Here is a 20,338-nt window from a genome sequence, read left to right as displayed (position 1 = left end):
TTCGCGAAATCTTTTATGAACGACCGATAATAAGAACATATCCCAAGGAAAGAAGAAAGTTTCCCGGCGGTATTGGGAGGTGGGAAATTCTTGATGGCTTTTATTTTTGAATCCTGAGTTTCTATACCCTTTTGCGAAATTTTATAACCCAGATATTTAAGTTCTTTTGTCGCGAATTTGCATTTTGATGCGTTAATCGTCTCAACAAATTGGGACAATTTTCGCTTTAAACTTAATTCTAAAAGTTTACCCTCCCTCGAAATTAAATCTAGCCATGATATAGACACGGCAGTAGATCAGTTAACGAACACCTTAACTGATACTTATAAGGAAGTATCAAAACCCACCCTCAGACCCAATTTTCGTAAATTACCTCAAGAAATTAAACTCAAAATTAAAGAAAAGAATAAAATACGGAGACTTTGGCAAAGAAATAGAAATCCTGGGTTAAAAATTCAACTCCGTACTCTCCAAAATGAGATCAAGGCATCATGTGACCAGTTCTTCCAATCACAATTCACGAATTACATTCAGTCCTTAACGACCAATGATAACAGTCTTTGGCGCGCATCAGCCCGCCTACGCAAACACAAATCTCACATTCCGTCCTCAGCTACGGACACAGTAGTGGCTCACACAGACGCTGAGAAATCTGAATTAATTGCGGATTCTCTTTAAACTCAATTTACACCACATATTGAAGGAATTTTTGCGAACAACGCAAGTTCTTTCCCACAAGATGTTGAACGTTTCCTTTCCTCGCCTTTCGCGAGAGAAATACAGTACACATCCATGAGCGAGGTAAGTGAATACATTACCAAGCTCAAACCCAAAAAAGCCCCTGGTATGGACTCTATCTCTAATCGTATGATTAAAAATTTACCCACCAGTTATCTATTTTTCTTTGTAATGCTTATAAATTTTATGATACAACATTGCTATTTTCCTCAAAGCTGGAAACAAGCACTCATTGTGCCTATTCCAAAACCAGGCCAAAGCCTTTCAAATCCTCAAAATTATAGACCTATCAGCCTCCTATCATCGTTATCAAAGATATAAGAATTTGTGTTACTTAAACGCCTGAATGATTTTCTTCGAAATCACAACGTTTTGATTGATGAACAATTTGGATTTCGAGCAAAACACTGCACTACGCACCAGCTGCTGAGGACAGTGGAGTTCATTCACGAAGGGTTTCGTAACAATATGCTTACTGGCGCTTTATTTCTTGACATAGCCAAAGCATTTGATAGGACTTGGCATATAGGAATCATTATCAAGCTCATACGACTTGACGTTTCGGCCCATTTAATTCATATAATTAACTCGTACCTCACTAATAGATCTTTTTCTGTACGAGTTAATTCTTTCATTTCGGTACCCCGTCCTATACTAAGTGGCGTCCCCCAAGGATCACTTTTAGGCCCAATTTTGTTCAACATTTTCATAAATGACATACCAAAATCACCTAGTATCACTCTTGCACTTTATGCAGATGATACGGCCATCCTAGCTCAGCATAAACGCCTTGAAAACTTGGTTCACATCATTCAGAGATATCTCTCCAGCCTTGAGCACTGGCTCATCACTTGGAAAATTAAAATTAATGTTGCTAAATGTGCTGCTATGATATTCAAACGTAGCCCCCTCCCGTACCCTTCCATTAATTTAAAGGTTTTCGACGACTATGTTCCCTGGTCAAATTCTTAAAAGTACCTAGGAGTTGTACTTGATTCAAAATTACGCTGGCACCTTCACATTGAAAATGTTCTCAATAAAGCAAAACGTGCTAGAGCCCAACTTTACCCTCTCTTAGCTCGAAAGAGCCATCTGTCAATTAAAAACAAAATTCTTCTCGATACATCAATTATAAGACCTGTCTTTATGTATGCATGTACAATCTGGGTTACTGCTGCAAAAACTCATGTGAAAAAACTTCAATCTTTTCAAAGTAAGACCTTACGTATGGCCCTAAATGCAGCCTGGTACGTCCGTACAGACGTGATTCATTCGGACCTTAACATTAAACCTGTTGATTACTATATTAAAAAACTTAGTCAAAATTTATTCCTCAAAATTGAGCAGATTGATAACCGAGCACTCCAGCAGATCCCAGCATATCCCAGCATCCTGCTATTCGCAGCTCACAGAAGAGACCGAGAGCCGTGATTGGCCGAGAGTTCGGCATTTACCCGCCGTCCAAAAGGGCCAGACACGCCCTCTCAACATCAGTTCCCCCCGCTAAACTCTGATATGGATACCACCCCGAATGATAAACAACCGGTACTGAATCTGGCTATGGAAGTTATTGAATATGGAAATAATATACTCGATGATCGCTGGCAAGAGCTTCTAGTGAAAGATATTTGGGATGTCTTTGATTTTATACGAGCTTCGCATTTCATCGAAATCATAAATGCTGATATCAAAACGCGAGGAATTGTGCTTCAAGGACAGTTTCGAACTTTCTAGGACGTTACAATCCGCGCTGCTATGGAAAAGGACTTTCAAATACATCGTGCATTTGGTGAAGGTCTAATCAAAGAATTCCAAGGTAAGTGTGAATTTTTTGGTGCCAATAATCCTGAACATGCTAATTTAAATGTACATGAATTTTATGTTAATCGATTGCAAGATGAAATTTTTACACGAAATAGTACTTGTAATAATGTAAATAATGTTGAAATAATTACTGTAAAAAATTCTGAAATTCAAACTCAGCCTAAGAGGCCATCAAAAAAGAAAAGCAAAAGATCTATTAATGATGACAGAGATGAAGACGGTTTCATTCTGCCTAAGAATACCGTCAGACCAAAAAAATTAATTAAATGCAATATTGACCTGCCTTTAACTAACAAGTTTGAAAATTAAGTACCAAAGAAAATGATGATTGTAATGATAATGATGTGCAGATAATTAATGATAATGCAAATAATGTTATAGATGTGAAAATTCACAAACCAAGACCAATTATGGTCAAACCTGACATTAAATTTAACGATTTCATGAAGAAATTAAAAGATGATGTACAATATGAATTTGCTGGTAAGGTCAATGGGGACTTCTTAAAAATATTTCCAGAAAATGAGGATGCCCACCGGGCCATCACAAGTTACTTAGACTCAAAACAAATTGACCACTATGTAATTCTGGCCAAAATGGACAAACCTTTAAAGGTTGTTATTCGCGGATTACCAATAGACTGCCCTGTGGAAGATATACGAGAAGAACTAACTCACCAGGGCTAGAAAGTGCGTCGTGTGGCGCAGATGCACAAAATAAACTAGGGTCCCCATGCCCTTATACCAGGTTCAAATTGAAAAAGCCCCAGGGGCTGAAAAAATATATGACTTGACTAAATTTCTTGGTTTTTATGTTTCTGTTAAAGTGTATCAAGTGAACGGAAGTGTTGCACAGTGTCATAACTGTCAACACTTCCATCACTCCTCTGACACATGTAAACTTAAACCTAGGTGTGTGAAGTGTGCAGGGGCGCACAAAACTGAGGATTGTACAGAAAAATTCCTAGCCAAACCACGCTGTTGCAATTGTCTACAAGAAGGGCACCCGGCTAACTACCGTGGTTGTCCTAAATTTCCTACCAACCAGCCCATTAAAGGAGCTGGCAATGTAAATAAGCACGGCCCTACTTCAAAACCAGCCCCAGCTGGGGATAAAAAAATTAAGGACTCTAGTATTAAAGCAGGCATTTCATATGCCAGTGTTGTCAACAAAAGTCATAACACACAGCCTGTCATTTCAGATATGAATGTCAGCAAACATAATGACAATACACGTAACGCTGTTCAGCCCAATGGCTCTAACGACAGCAATAATGATCACGGCCTTGCAGGCCTGCTCGATGTTGCAAAATTAATTAAAGAAGTTGTCAATATTTTTAAAGGTTGTTCTATTGTAAATATCTTAAAGAAAATATCTGCTAAACTACCTGAAATCCATAAAACTGAAAATGCTATTGATAAATTGTTTATTTTATTTGAACTTTTTGAAGATGTATTTGGTTCTAATTGTAATAATAATGTATAATGTTTTTACTCATCTGCACATCATTACATGGAACTGTAATGGACTGTCCCAAAAAATCTTAGAATTAAGGGACTTTATAAATGAGCATGACCCAGATATTATGTTCCTCCAAGAACACAAGCTTGGCCCTGCCACCCCAATCTTCGTTCAAAACTATGCTGTGCATAGATCTAACAGGCCACCAACCACTCTCCACCCCAGGGGGTGGAACTGCACTACTGATTAAACGCTGTATTCCCCACTCACCAATTCCAATACCACAGCTTTCGGTCGTTGAGGCCTCAGCTATCTCTCTCACTACAAACACCTCAACAACATACACTTTTGTCTCCACCTACATACCACCAGGACGTAATGCTCAAGCAGTCCTGGCTGACTTACAAATTCTACTCACTCTTGGCAAACATATCATCATAGGTGGATATCTAAATGCACGACACAGAGCATGGAACTGCTATAACTCAAATGACAATGGACGTGTAATCTTTAATTTGGCTACCTCTGCCCAGTTACACATAGCAGCTCCTAAAACCCCAACACGGTACACTACTAAGTCTACTGGAATCTTAGACTTCTTCCTGCTCGGAAATACCAGTATCCCACTGGATATTTCCGTGCTGGATGAATTATCATCTGACCACAATCCGGTTCGTATGATTCTGGACATTAGTAGTTATACCACAACAGACACCAGAGCCTTCAGATCTCTCTGGCGTGATTACGCCAAAGCTCTAAACAACATCCCATACACACTACCAACAATACACACTGGGGACCACATTGATAGTTTAATTCAGGAATTTACCACCAAAATAAATGAGGCCTATAAAAATGCACAGCAGGAAATCATCAAGAAAAAGATTCACAGATCTAGAGAGCTTGCCAAGCTTACCAAGGAACGCAACGCTGCTAGACGACAGTTTCAAAGAACTAGATGTCAAGAGGATAAGCAGATCTTCAACAGACTTTGCAACAAAGTCAAGTCTCTCACACAACAAGAAGCACAAAAGAACTGGACCAGCTACCTCAATTCGCTCTCTGCAGATGATAATTCTCTGTGGAAAGCTATTAGAAGGTACACCAAATGCCACAATAACATTCCGCCCCTTAAAGGCCCACAAAGGATCTTCTACACTGAAACTGAGAAAGCAGAATTACTTGCACAGCTCCTGGAATCTCAGTTTTGCACTAACAACATTCAAGACCCCCAAACAGATATACTTGTCAACTACTTTCACTCCACGCTCCCAACAAATCCATACGCTAACAACATCCCTCCTGTCATGCCTTCGGAGGTGACTAGCTATGTCAATAAAATCAAGAAGAAGAAAAGTCCTGGCCTAGATGGAATCACGAATGAAATGATTAAGAAACTACCTAACAAGATCATCTTTCTCCTCTGCAAAATCTTCAATAAAATGCTTCTGTTACAACACTACCCTGCCTTCTGGAAAACTGCCAAGATAATTCCCATACTAAAACCTGGTAAACCTTCATCCAGTCCTGAATCCTATAGACCCATTAGTCTACTCTCTTCGCTAAGCAAGGTCTTTGAAGCTGTACTCCTCAATAGAATTAACAACTATCTGGAAAGCAACAACATCAGCATTCCCTACCAGTTTGGATTCCGAAAAGACCTTGGCACCACCAACCAGCTATACAGAGTCGTGGAACTCATCTCAGAGGGATTTCAGAACCGAAGAGTCACTGGAGGAGTCTTTATTGACATAGCAAAAGCCTTCGACAGAGTTTGGCTTGAGGCACTCACCTACAAATTACACAGCCTGGGCTTCCCTGGCTACATCATAAACATCACTAAGTCCTACCTAGCAGGTAGAAACTTTGTCGTTCACGTATCTGGTACAAACTCTACACCTCACCCCATCAGGGCTGGGGTCCCACAAGGGTCCCTTTTAGGACCCACATACTTCAATATCTACGTGAACGACATCCCAACATCACACGACATAACATTAGCCATGTATGCTGATGATACTGCTATCCTATCACAAAGTGCATTTGCTGGTTCAGTTATACAACGATTACAAAAATACATACATTCACTAGAGGCTTGGCTGATCAAATGGAAAATTCAAATCAATATCAACAAAACTCAAGCAATAATGTTCACCAGAAAGCAAAAATTCAAGTCTAACCTGAAATTCTATGGAAACTCCATCCCCTGGGCCAAGCAGGTCCCTTATCTAGGGGTGATCCTCAGTAAGACACTCTCATGGAACCCACACATTACAGCTAGTATACAAAAGTTTCGAGCTCGTAAAGCTAGACTCTACCCCTTAATTGCTCGAAACAGTGTTTTATCTGTCGATAACAAACTGCTCATTTATAAAACCATTATGCGTCCATTACTCTGTTATGCTTGCCCTGTCTGGGCTTATGCTTGCAATCGATATCGTGAAAAACTACAAATTGCTCAAAATATCATGCTTCGGCAGATTGTTAATGCTCCCTGGTACATCAGGAACAACCGTATTCATGAGGAACTTGGTGTATGTATGCTAAGGTCCTTTTATAATAAAATAGCAAAAAAATTCCACATGAAACAAAGTACCCTAACCAACCCTGCCATTAAGATTGCAACATATGATTTTAACCCCCATAACACAAGACATCCTCAGGATATCCTATTTAAGTCGCAATTTCCCGGGAAGCAGTTAGGATATCCTGAGGATGTTGATTCTCATATAGCCTGAGGACTTTTAAGTCAACATCCTGAGGATATCCTATTCAAGTCTCAATGTCCCGGGATATATGAAGATCTCCTCAGGATGTTGATTTTCAGATATCCTGAGGACATCGTAAATCAACATCTTAAGGATGTCCTGTTCAAGTCGTAATGTCCCGGGATATATGAAGATCTCCTGAGAATGTTGTTTCTCAGATATCTTCAGTACTTACTTTTTATGGAAGCTCATATCTGAAAATATTAAAGTAACCTTGTACCACACGCAAGTCATGTTATAAGAATCGAAATCTTACTCTATGGATTACCTATTCTGCATATGAAAATTTAATTGTTATGCTTACACTGGATTTCTTCTTGTATATGTTGGCTGTAAATATTAAGTAATAATATTTTCAAATTTTTGTTGTTGTTTCACAGTGCCTATTGATCAGAGAACTTTCTTACAAGTTATAGGCACGTGTTTTCATTCGTTTTTGAGTTTCATATTGAAAGTGTGTTTACGATTAAATTCTAATTGCTACATAATATATTTTGTAAACATTATTTTAGATACTTTTCTAATATCTTTGAACACAAATATTACGTAAGTTACAGGTTAACTCAGAAAATCTTTTACGAAGACATTTATCTTATGAGCAGATGAGCATGATGTGCATCCATGCCTTATATGGCATTCGAACTTGAGCCCTTCTGTACGGCAATCGGTCAATATAATCACTTACCCGTCTCTGAGGCACTAATCAGAAATATCAAGTTATAAAAGTATTCTATTAAATTCATCGATAGTTCTTAGCATAGAAATAACTATACTTTGAAACTGCAAAAGAAAAAAAAATACTTTTTGATCTGTTACACTATTATATTGGTAATGAATGATGTTTAGTGCTGTGCAGTAATAAGTAACAATATATTTTTTAACAAACGAAATTTTAGTTTACAGACGCAGTTAAAAACTAGTCTGTACGAGGTTTAACTTGCTTTAATTTGAATTTATAAACAGAAGAATAATTTTATTTTGCTAAAAATTTCATTGCAGTTTCTTCGTTCATTTTCTGGTAAGTTCTTTAATAATGAGAATTAGTTTTTCAAAGCGACTAATGTAAGAAGTAACTTGTTTTTTACCTCTCTGTAATAGGAAAATAAGGTTTGAGAACGGGAAGAACTAACATTAAGTTCTTACTCTCCTCAAACCTCACTTTGCTACCTCTTTAACCATACAAATATTCGGTCTTTGCTAAACAAAGCGCGAAAAAAATATATCCAGCGCTCTGCAATCTTATACGTTATGCCGACAATGCTACATGACTCCTCATAATTTAACAATAATTGCTGCTTTATTAATTTATTTGTAAGAAAATGCAGTAAACACGTTTCTTCAAGGTATATAACACAAAGTTAAATGTTGTTATGAAAACTCAAAATTAGATAACGGATTAAATAGATGTTCAAACTTTAAATTAAAATGATTTAATTTTTAAATTAAACGCTTTCTTTAAACTCAGCAGTTTTATTACTTTATTTTATACTATAAATGACAATTGAAGTTGAAAATCTTAAAATTTTGATCATCATTATCATTGGTCGTAAAACTGCTTCTCAAATTTTCTTTGCTTTTGAGAAACCGAGCTCCGCTCAGAATGTAACACCTCTGAGCACTTTTTCTGTAGCCGATGCCCCAAGAAGATTTCTCTTTTGTTAACTTGGCAGATTTATGTGTCAGACCTTCCCTTCTTTTGTATCCCCCTACAAGGGAAACATCCCTTCCCCCTTCACAACAAAGTCGCAAAACGCCCCCCAACGGTTTTAATTGCTCCGTAATAGTGCTATCCTTGAAGAACCCCAGAAAGTGGAAAGTACACGTACTTACTTTTTGATTTCCAGAAATCAGCTATTCTGCTAAACGTTAATAGCCGTCGTTCCAAATTCTCTTTCAGTTACGAACTGACTTGCTGACGCTTGCAAGCGTTACATTGACAGAGTGTGAAAAGTAAGTTTCTAAATGTTTCCTTTATTCTACAAAAATGATCAGAACTAAACTCAAAGATAGATTAGAACTCAGATATCTAAAAGACGGATAGATAGATTAGAACTCAGATATCTAAAAGACGGATTTACAGCAGAATAAATCAACGTATATTATCGGATTCGTCAGAAGATGAAGTAGTATTTAATTATGAAATAGGACTGTGTCGAATTTTCGCGCTAGCAAATATTCTTTAAGTTCCATTTCAAACTGTGATTCGGAATACGAACTTTTATGTCTCATGAAGAACTGACTGATGACGATTACCAAAACGATTATCCCATTTTAAGGAATATTCCAAATATAGGACTAATAAATATTCCGTTAGACTTTATGTCCCTTGTGTGCTTAGGAGTAGTACAAAAAATGATTACTATTAGGATAGGCGGAGGCACCTTGCAAGCACGATTACCACATAAAAATGTTGAACTAATTTTTTTTTTTTTTTTTTTTTTTTAATGACCAGTTTTTAAAGCCTTATGTACCAATTGAATTTGCAAGAAAACCAAGGAACCAACTCTAAAAGAATTGAAACACTGGAAAGCTACAGAATACCGTCAATTTTTACTGTACACTAGCCCACTTACTTTTTTTTTTTTTTTTTTAATTTAACAAAAAGCTACATGATCATTTTTTACTACTTCATATTTCAATTAGACTCTTATGTAAAATACAGAATCAAACGGCAATTGATGAATACGCACAGTCTCTATTAAAACTCTTCGTAGTAAATTTTGGGCTTTATTATGAAAAACAGTATATTGCTTATAATGTTCAGGCCCTACTGCATATTTGCAAAGATGTAAAAATGTTTGGGCCGTTAGATAATTACAGTGCATTTAAATTTGAAAGCTATATATCTTCTATTAAAAAATTGATTAGAAAATCTTCCGCTCCATTACAGCAAATAGCAAGACGAACTCATGAACTATTTAATCATATTGTAGCCATGAATAATGATTCAATCAACATAACCGACTTAAGTTCAGAATTTCAAAATTTACACACATTTGGTCCACTACTTAAAGGTTATTAAATGCTTAATTTTATTATTGAATTTTGAATACAAATTAACTGAAGTCAGAACTGAATTTGTAGAATAATTTAATTATGAATATATCGAAGAATTCAGTTTTGGGCTATTGAATGGTTAAAAATAATCGAAAGATTTTTAATACTTTAAAGCAAAATTTTCTCTTATAATATTTTGTATTAATAATTCATTTCAAGTCTCTTGCTCAGTTTTAGATATATTTACAAATTATTAAATAAATTGAAATTCAAATTAGAAAATAAATTGTATAAATATTCTTAACATTTCTTATTTTTCCATAGTAACCACAGATGGAGGACCTGAGACTGTCTGTGGAAAATAAGCAAGTTTCAGTTATCACAACACATTCACACACTTTCACTGGAATATAAAGAAGATTTCTGGGGATATACTGGGATGTAACATTAAGCAGTTGAGAGTATGTATTTAAGAGGTTAAAGGGATATTGTAACTAATATTTCAAATCCTGATAACATCCCATACTCTGTCGGTGGGACCTAGATAGGATGTCCTAAGGATATACTGGGATGTGACATTAAGCACTAGGTAGGATGAGTTTAGGAGGAAACTGGGTTACTACGGGATGTCCTGAGGATGTAGTAAGTAGGACTTTAAATCCTAATAACATCCCATACGCTGTCGATGGGACATAGATAGGATATTTTTAGGATATAATGGGATGTGTTTAGGAGGTTAGTGGGATATCCCGGGATGTCCTGAGGATGTAGTAAGTAGGAGTTCATATTCTAATAACATCCCGCACGCTGTCAATGGGACTTAGTTAGGATGTCCTTAGGATATCCTGGGATGTGACATTAAGCACTCGGGAGGAGGTGTTTAGGAGGTTCGCGGGATATTCCGGGATGTCCTGAGGATGTGCGCATATCCCGCGAGCAACATCCTCGGGATATCCCAAGGATGTTTTTGTGCTATGTGGGAATGATCTGAATAACAAAGACAGGCCGCTGGCCTTACTAAATATTTGGATTATGTAACTGTGTACTAGTTTATATCTCTCTTATTTATATTATACTGTTTTTCTTTATATGGTGTACTTGTACTGCTTTTATACTAACCAGTAGCTTCAATGTTATCTTACTGCTTATCTATTCTTCGGCACCAAAATCTTCACACTTCTCTGTCCATGTATTAACACATTCCTTTCCAGGACAATTCACCAGCTCGACTGCTTTCTGGCCTTGTTTATTCTAAAAGAAAAAATGAGTTCAGGCTCAATTTAAAAAAGGAAAAAAAATTTAAAAATGAATAAAAAAAATATTATATAAAAAAATAAATAAATAAATAAAACAAAATTTAAAAATAAAATTACAAAAGTAATATAAAAAAGAAAAAAAAACTGTTCGATATTCTTTATTTTGGTTAATTGTATTGTGAATCGAAACGTCTAATATGATCTACAAGGGGTAGTGCCTCTTGCACAGGCACCCTGGTGTCTCAAACACCGCTCCACTGGGAAGAACTTATCTCAACATCAGTTCCCCCGCGCCATGAAGGAAGGACGTCTCTTCAGCGAGCTGCCATATAATTGCTTTTACATCTTCAACAACGGTAATTCAAGATCTTCAAGCAAAGTTATCAATCTGTTTACTTAAGAGTCACATCTCCCGCAGATTCTAAATCTGCCTAAGAATATTTTCATCGCGTTCCCATTTATTATTTGCACTTTCCTACACAACCACATGCCAATGAGCCTATTAACCGTAAACTCTTTCCTATCCGCTTTTTGCTCTAGTGTTTGTATCGTGTATTAAAAAAATTATAAAAACCAAAAAAAGTATAAAATATAAAAGCACAAAAAATTATAAAAACTTATAAAAAATTATGATATTTAAGTTTTTATTTTCTTATCCCTATCCCTAAACTTTCTCGAGCCTGTGACTCCCTCTATTGAGCATCAAGTAACTCACTTATGCCAAATTTTTCCTATTTCTGCTCACTTTTAGTAATTCTGATGTGGAGGTACATGGTTTTGAACCATAGGCACTCCAAAAATTGCAAATCATTGGCATTGCTTAGAAAGACCTGCTGATCAGAACAAACCTGAAAGGCCTGATGTACGCACAGTTGGGGGCAAGTTTCGAAAGTTAGTTGGGCTCTGTCTGATGCAGTTAGTGTTTTAGCTTCGTGTAGAGTTTCAGGGGTTGTAACCCAGTTAATAGTATACTTCAAGGTTCCCAGAAGCCACTAAAGAACCAGAGTGATAAGTTGTTTTGTATTATTTCAAGTCTCATTAGATGCGAAGAATATGTTTAACATTTTTGTGTTTTATCTTGTGACCAAGGTAGGGATAAATGAAAAGCAATAACTCGCTTTAATATGCAGAGATTATTTTTTAAGGGTAAGCAGGTAGTTATAAATAATTAAATTAGGTACTTAGATAACATTAGTCATCATGGATTTATATAGCCACTATTAAATTTTACTTATTCTTTTACAATATTTGTTAAAATAAAGCCCTATTAAAATCACAATCTAATAAAATTTCACAATTGAAAATATATGTAATTTATGAAATTGATTCTTAAACGATATTAGGATAATTACATACTAAAAGCTGCAAAACAATTATGTTTTGTAGCAACAACTTTCAACAAAATAGTTATGCGTCTTTTTAATTTGAAGCCTTCCCAGACAGTTTGGCTAATTTATATCGATTTCCTTCAGTGTTCTTACTCGTTTCTGCGTACTTTATCTCCTAACTTCTCAACCTCTCCACAATGCACCTATGCGGGTTTATTTGATCTGGTAAAAGTTAAATAGTCCAAAACCCCCTGATTGACATGAAAAAAATTATCGGTATGTCTGAAAGTAACTACAAAGGTCAGTTATAAAAATGTCTCAGACAAACACAAAGGTCAGTCATAAATACGCCTCTTATTTAAAAAGAACTTAGAACATAAACGCATGCTCTTATGCTAACAAAATTAATTGCAGCTCGTGGTGATGTAATTAAACAAGAACAGTCAAATTCAAACTAAAAATGTGGACTAGTGGTCAAAGACTATACAATTTAATTTTAATTTAAGGTGGCTCAATAACTCTATTGTCATAACAAATTGCAATGATGGCAGCGATAATGTACGAATAATTAAGACGAATAATTACTGGCAGGAATTAATGCAGCGAGAGAGAGGAAATCAGAAACACCCTTTGTCTTACACTCCAAAAACCTCAGTTTAAACTATCCAAGTGATCTGCATTCTGGTGTGGAAATAGAAATGGAAAATTATAGTAAAGGCTAAATTTATAAACAACCGGGCTGTGTATGATGCATTAAGACATATTAGATAAATCTTTTAAATTGTCAGTTTTCAGTTTCTTTATTAATAAAAAATTCCTTTCTATAATGCCTGTCCATGTGATAAGATTAGAATAATTTTTAATATTTTCCATCCTTGTATCTAGTAAAAAGTAAAGAAAATAAAAGGAAAATAAACATGTTAACAAAAAGATTCTAGTATCAGAAGTGAAACATTCAAATATTATGTTTTCATTGTTTTTCCAGATGTTCTCCAAAAAGTAAGCAATTCATCGCAAACCTTCTATAAAATGCATCCATTACGTGTTAATATTATGGAGACATTTTTCATTTTGTCGCACTTCTCTTGAATCTTCTAGAATCGTGGGTCTATAAATCTTGCCTTCAAATCCTTCTAAACTTTCCAAGCTGCAATATCTAACATCCTAAAGAAATATTACCCCTACCAATTCTGTAACAGCAAAAAGCCAGAAATATTTTGAAAAAGGAATCAGAGGGAAAACATGTGAAATTAATTTTATAGAGAAAACTGATGCATATTCTGAGAATTCTGAATATTCTGAGACAATTATATGGGAAAAAACTCCTACCATGAAAAAATTAAAAAGGAGACATTTTTAGTTAATTACATAGCTATTTTGCTGTTTTCTAAGAACTAATTTGTAAATCGTGCTTTATAGCATTATACCTTATTTATTTTTCAGATTCAAAATACTGTATAATAAGTTGCCAAAATAAAACTTTATTATATGACGCCGAAACATAACAATGTTATATTTTAATGTTATTTTTTAAATATAATTTCAATAAATAACCATTATTTTAATGAAATTTATCAATGTTACAATGTTTAAAAAAAAATGGTCGAAAAATTCCCAGATCTCGGAATGAAAATTTTCTATCGAAACTGATCTTAAAGTCGCCAAATTTAGAACCGTTTAATAAAAGAATTCACATCCCCAAAAGCAAAAAGTTGTTTGAGAGCTCTTCATTAGAAAATGTGAACCTTTTCCATTAACACTCCGCGTACGGCTACCGTGATTTCCAGGGGATACGAAATCCGTCTCATAATACGGTAGCGTAAAAATAGCCTGCGTAAGTAATTTTTTTTTTAATTAAGAAAAAACGTAAAACTTCTGCATTATACTAATTTTTTTATAAAGATATGAATAGTAATATATGAAGATAGATAATATATATATAAACACCTAAAAATAGATAGATAATATATATATAAACATCCCGTATTTCAGAACCAGAATGTGTCCAAATCGCGCCTTACGCGGAGGGTTAAAGTAATATGTTTAACACACAGTAAAACTCCAAATATGTAAACCACATGGGTTAACGAACGATTTAGATATTTTGAAAAATTCAGACTAATTCTGATGGTGGGAATTTCATTTTTAATGTTTCTTATTTTATTTTAACAAAAAAAGAATGTCATATTTAAAGAAACTAAATGCCTTTATGAACACAAAATGCATATATTTAAACGAAGTTAAACAATGAAATTATTTTGTATTTATATAAATCCTAAATAAATTGGAGAGTTATTATTACTTTGCATTAACCAGTTATTTCTAATTTCAACCTTTACTATAATTTCTTCTTTCCGTTTCCTCACTAGAAATGCAAATTAGTTAGAGAGTATTTAAGCTGAGTGTGTTTTATAAAACATGCGTGTTTCTGCCTTTCGAGGCCAAGTTACTTAGTTTTGCCAACTCCGATAAGATTGTAATTATTTGACTTTGCGTGTAGCTGCCATCATTTAAATTGCTACTCCAGTGAGAACTCCTGAACCAACTTAGATTGAAACTAAATTCGGCAGTCTTTGATTACTAGGTTAAGTTTTAAATTTGAATTGGATTGTTACTTTAAGTTGCATCACCAAAATTGGTGGTTGATCTTGTCAGGCACGATAAGTGCGTTTATTTTCAAGTTCTGTTTTAATAAAAAGGTCATTTTTAAACCTTTCCAAAACTTTGTAGTTAATTTCAGACACGGTGATAATTCGCTGTACATCTACTAAGAATCTGGATCTAGATTATGCTCCCAAATAAAGTCAAACCCTATAAAGTTTTATCTATTTATTTATTTATTTATTTATTTATTGCACAAAAATTAAAGAAAGAAAACTTTTGCAAATGTTACTTGAGAAACAACTCTAAACATATGTAATAATTTCTATGGAAGTAAAATACCAAAATTTGAAATATAAAGCAAATGCTAAGTTGCAACCAGATCCCAGACACAAAGAAACTACAGAACCAGATAGATTTAAAACCAAGCAAATGCGTAATTGCTTTTCTGTTAATGTTAGTAGGCATTATATTTGTTGAGCATGCTGTGCCACAATCCATATGCTGTCCTCATACAAATTAATTTAGCAGCATTTTAAATAAAATGTATACTAAACTGTATCATCATATGTGGTGTAAACAAAATATAGAAGCTTAATTTTAGTTCATCTAAAGTACAGTAAACGAACTGTTAATCGAACTGCTATGTTTCACTACATGATTTTCCTTTCTTAGGCTCATCATTATAGGATGCATTCGTAATAATTATTTTGCTTAACTAACGCTTATGCACAGTTTGAATGTGGTAGTCATCTTTGTTGACAGCGTTGAGTTTTCTGAACAGTAGTATGCGAAATACTGAGTTCTCGGTTCCCGCTGAGTCTTCGTATAGATGAGTGGGGGCTACGTGTAATCGCTTCTTCTACGCTTTGCTCAACTTATAGCGTTATCGAAGGTATCCCAGAACGGTCTTCATCCTTGAACACTATCAGGTCGCTTGAATTTGTTTACCAAGGTTTTTAATAGCTGCTCTGGTAGTGGCTTGTTTTCTGAATTTGCGGGCGAAGTTTTCCTGCACCCGTTCACGTGTACGGGCAGAAACAATGGCTATTGTTTCCTCTGACAGCATGCTTTCAGATCGCCTCTAAGGAAATTGGAATTAGAACGTATTTTTGAAAAATGTGTACAGACTTTATAAACACCCTGTAATTCCATTTTCAAAACATCTGGTAAAGCACAAATACTACATGATGTGTGCAAGAAAGAGAAATAACAAATTATCTTTCAAAGTAAATGATGAGGTACAGTTTTGTATTTATTTTAACAAGAAAGAAACTCGTACATACACCTGTAGTAATACTGAAATGGGTATCTATAACGAGTACTTTCCACAGCAGCCTATTTAATGCAATAAATATGAGACTTCTAAACTCTTTCACTAAACTCTTATCTTAAAAAACAGCCACAGTTTTGTCACACCCTCGTCACAGTTTCTAATAACAAGGTGTTATAGGTCTTACAGTTTTCAGCCGAAAACGTCTCTAAGTTACTTTGCATTTTATGATGAGAAAAAAAGTATCTCAAAACTTAGGAAATTGATTAGACCCAAAGGCAAAATAAAATATCCATGATAAAAGGGCAAACATAATAATAATCCTCTGACACAAGTATTTTCTTTAACTCTTGTTAATATTTTTGTTAATGTTTTAACTGCTGTTTTCAAACATTTGGCTTCAAACAAAAGAAAGTAACTAATAATATCCAGTCATCTCTGTGCGACAATGTTCTGCAACTCATTTCATCGAACACTTCATAACTCTCAATGCATCTGAAGAGTGTGTTACCAGCAAAATATGAAACGCCGCATTCTATAGAATACTTAGGCATTTGACAGAATGCCTGGCATTTTTAGGCAAATGTAAGATTGCAAATATTGCAACTGACCAGGGAGGAATTTCGTAGTCAGACATATCTTCCATTCTAAAGTTCTTCGAATATAAAATGAACTGAGATCTCGTATGTAGTTATTTTTAAAATCTTTTAGAAGTTCCAAGTCGGCAAAATCTATCCTCTGCCTCACTCATTACAACTGCCAATATATTGCACGAATTAATCGATACTTTCCCAAGGCATTGTGTATAATTATGGAGATTATTTCATACTTTGCCAGTTTGCGATTTTGGATTCTACAGAATGCCTAGGCCATGCGTGAAATGTTTAATCCTTTCGTACATTGCTGGCCAGTTTTTCGGACCTCTATAAAATTCCTAGATATTCTATTAGAATGCCGAATTTCATACTTTGCTAATAAAACATACACTAACACTATAAAACATCACTTTGACGAATTTTTCCACAGTGAAAATGTTGGCTTTGCTTATAAGTGTAAATGTTGGCTTTGCTTCAATAAAATATAATTCAGAAAAAAAAATATAGATGAAATTTAAATTATTTTTAATCATTTTGACGGTTTGGTTAATAATAATAATTTGCTATAAAAACAGAAGTTCAGAACCTTTATGCTTATGCCAGAAATAATTATTACCCTCCATTAACAGGGCAATAAAATTACATCTGATACCTGAATCAAGCAATAAAATTATACACTGCTGGCCACCCAAATTGCAACACAAAGAAAGACAAGAGATATCGCAACAAAATTTATTTCGTACATAACATGTTGTCCAAGTATCAAGTGTTTAAATTTATAAACTTCTCTGAAGTGTGGTTCCTTCCAGAATCAGTAGCCAGAGTAGCCGCCACTATTGGAGATCACCGCTGCCTCACGCCTCGGCATTGATTCAAAGAGACTTTGGATGTGTTCTTGGAGTACAGCAGACCAAGCAGCTTCCACACGTTGCCAAAGTTGATCTGGTGTGGCAGCTTGGGATGTAATCTGGGTCAATTGTTCAGCAACCATGGACCACATGTTTTCTATCGGCGAAAGATCCGGAAAGCGAGCCGGCCAGGGAACCAATTCAATCTGGCGATTGACGAAGAACCCTTGGACAATGCGGGCCACGTGTGGTCGCGCATTTTCCTGTTGAAATATGGCTGTGGGCAAGCCCTGAAGGTAAGGAAGGACAACTAGCTCCAACACTTCGGAGATGTAGCGCTGGTTGTTTAAAGTACTGGCAATGCGTACTAGAGGAATGCGAGAGTGATATCCAATGCCGCCCCATACCATAATACTCGATGCAGGACCAGTGTGGCGGTGCATAACGCAGCTGTTCAGCATCCTCTCTCCACGGTATCTCCAAACTCGAATCCGACCATCGTGGTGTTGCAGACAGAAGCGTGACTCGTCAGTAAAGACAATTTCATTCCATTCTACTGGCCACATCCTTCTTTCATCGCACCATTGGCGGCGGAGACGTCTGTGGTTCAGCGTCACCTGTAGACGAGGCAATGGACGTCTTGGGGACAGACCACTCTGATGTAAACGGTTTCGAATGGTACGCGCAGACACTGGATGAAGCGTTACAGACTGTATGTACTGTGCTATGGTTCGTGATGTCACTGAGCGCTCCGTCACTGCCATGCGCACAACATTACAGTTGTTTGGTTTCGTCCAACACGAGTACCGATTTCCCTGAAAGATAATCCACACTCTTGGTGGGCCACTATCCTTCCTCTGTCGAACTCGGATACTTGATCAAACGATGATCGCTGTTTACTACGAGGCATAATTGACCTTTTTTTCCCTCCCCTATGAAAAAAAAAAAAAAAAAAAAAAAAAAAAAAAAACAATTGCCGAACTTGAAATCGTCGAAAACTCCAAGCCTTAAATAGCGCTTTGAAGTGGCGCCACAGGCGCGCGTGATGTGCGTCTGCGCTGAAATTCTACTCATTTTCATATCTCACCTCCACTAATGCATGTTGTAAATTTGATGTTATTTGCATGCTTCTTTCAGGGTGTTGCATTTACGGTGGCCAGCAGTGTATTTGGACTTTGTAGACCTATTTGGACAACGAATAGCATTTCATTGTTAGTCACGAACTCTCCCTAAAATATCCAAAAGCATTGGCGTAGCTATAAACAAGCAAGATTAGGTAATACCTAAGGACTAACCCGTTTTAATGACCAATTACTTTTTGATATTTGAATATTCGAACAATAATAATAAATTAGTTGCCGAATTCATCTTTATATATGTATTCAGATTTACTTTTAAAATCTGTGAGTAAATTATGTAATTAATTATAAAAGTTTTATGCATTCTTTTCGAATAATATAAAGATTAGAAATAAAATTGAATGTCATAGAAGCCTATCTTGTTTGTTGTAAATTACGGCGCTGCTTAATTATTTACCCATCTGCAGTACGGAAACATTGCCATTAAATATGCATGCGCAATCTAACCAGAACTATCTTGTTTTGTTCTTGATAATCATTTTAATTTTTTTTTTTTGAGAGTAGAAATTCTATTAAACCGTAGCCAAAAATTTGCTATTACCTACCAAACAGTCTAGTTTTGGTTAGATTGCGCAAGTGCACTTGATGAAAGGGGCAAGCAGAACAGCTAAATGCAAGTGTCCTAAAACAGTCTTTGTTCTATATTTAGCTCTGCAAATTCTTAAGGACTGTTTAAATAGCTGTTGGCTAGAAAATCAAATTTAGGGGGTAGAAATATTAAACTAATTATAATAATTAATAAAATTCTATAGTATATATTAGTAGTTTGTTGTTGTTTTGTCCATATTACATGGAACAATGGCGACCAGAGCCTACTCCAAAGAGAGGATGGACTTCTAGTTGCCACCCCAATTTTGAGGGAGAGTACCCCGGAGGAGGATACGAGGTCTCCCACCCCTCTTCCCCTTCCACCAATCCTCACGAGAGGACTTTCGGCTCACCGCATATTTAGAGTGCCGCTATGTCGCACCGATACTTTACATTTACAAACATCCATGTCTTCTCCGGGATTCGAACCCGGGCCCTTCGGTACCGTAGTTGGCTCCCCTAACCCCTAAACCGTCTGGGCGACATATTAGTAAGTAAAATGGATAAAAAAGCGAAAGGGTGGACCCCAAAAGAGAAAAGAAAAGAAAAGACAGGAAAAAGAAAGAGACAAAAGCTCCTAAAATAAATTAACTTTATTATTAAAACATCAATAGCCAGAAAACACGAATTGGTAAAGGCTGTTCAACCTTCAGAGGCCAGTAAGGTTAAACAGTCGGAAAAAAAAACTATATTATCACCTAAAACCGCCTCCACTAGTAAGACTCATAATAAATATACAGAAGATTCAGACATCAGTAGATATAAGCAGTTATATAGGCAAAAATATTATTGATGATAGAAGATTTCTAATTACTTGTGATGAAAATGAAGCAAAATTACTGACCCATTTCAAAGATACTAAACAAGGAAACAGGTAAGTTAGTGCAGCATATTATTATACATCTACGACATTGGTTGTAT

At 35.6% G+C, this 20,338-nt stretch overlaps 1 long non-coding RNA gene across 2 annotated transcripts in view; it reads right to left on the bottom strand.

The window, feature by feature from the left end:
- LOC146999255 (uncharacterized) overlaps nucleotides 1-20,338 on the bottom strand; it is a 61,441-nt gene that overhangs the window by 20,947 nt on the left and 20,156 nt on the right. For both annotated transcript variants that reach the window (XR_015042249.1, XR_015042245.1), the window contains exon 2: nucleotides 10,908-11,039. This is a non-coding gene — a long non-coding RNA (uncharacterized LOC146999255). The remainder of the gene's footprint in view (nucleotides 1-10,907; nucleotides 11,040-20,338) is intronic.

The sequence above is a fragment of the Stegodyphus dumicola genome, chromosome 1 (assembly GCF_044657685.1).
Source record: "Stegodyphus dumicola isolate Sdum_Otavi_A_Nest chromosome 1, ASM4465768v1".
Taxonomy (NCBI): domain Eukaryota; kingdom Metazoa; phylum Arthropoda; class Arachnida; order Araneae; family Eresidae; genus Stegodyphus; species Stegodyphus dumicola.
This window is presented reverse-complemented; position numbering and strand designations above follow the sequence as displayed.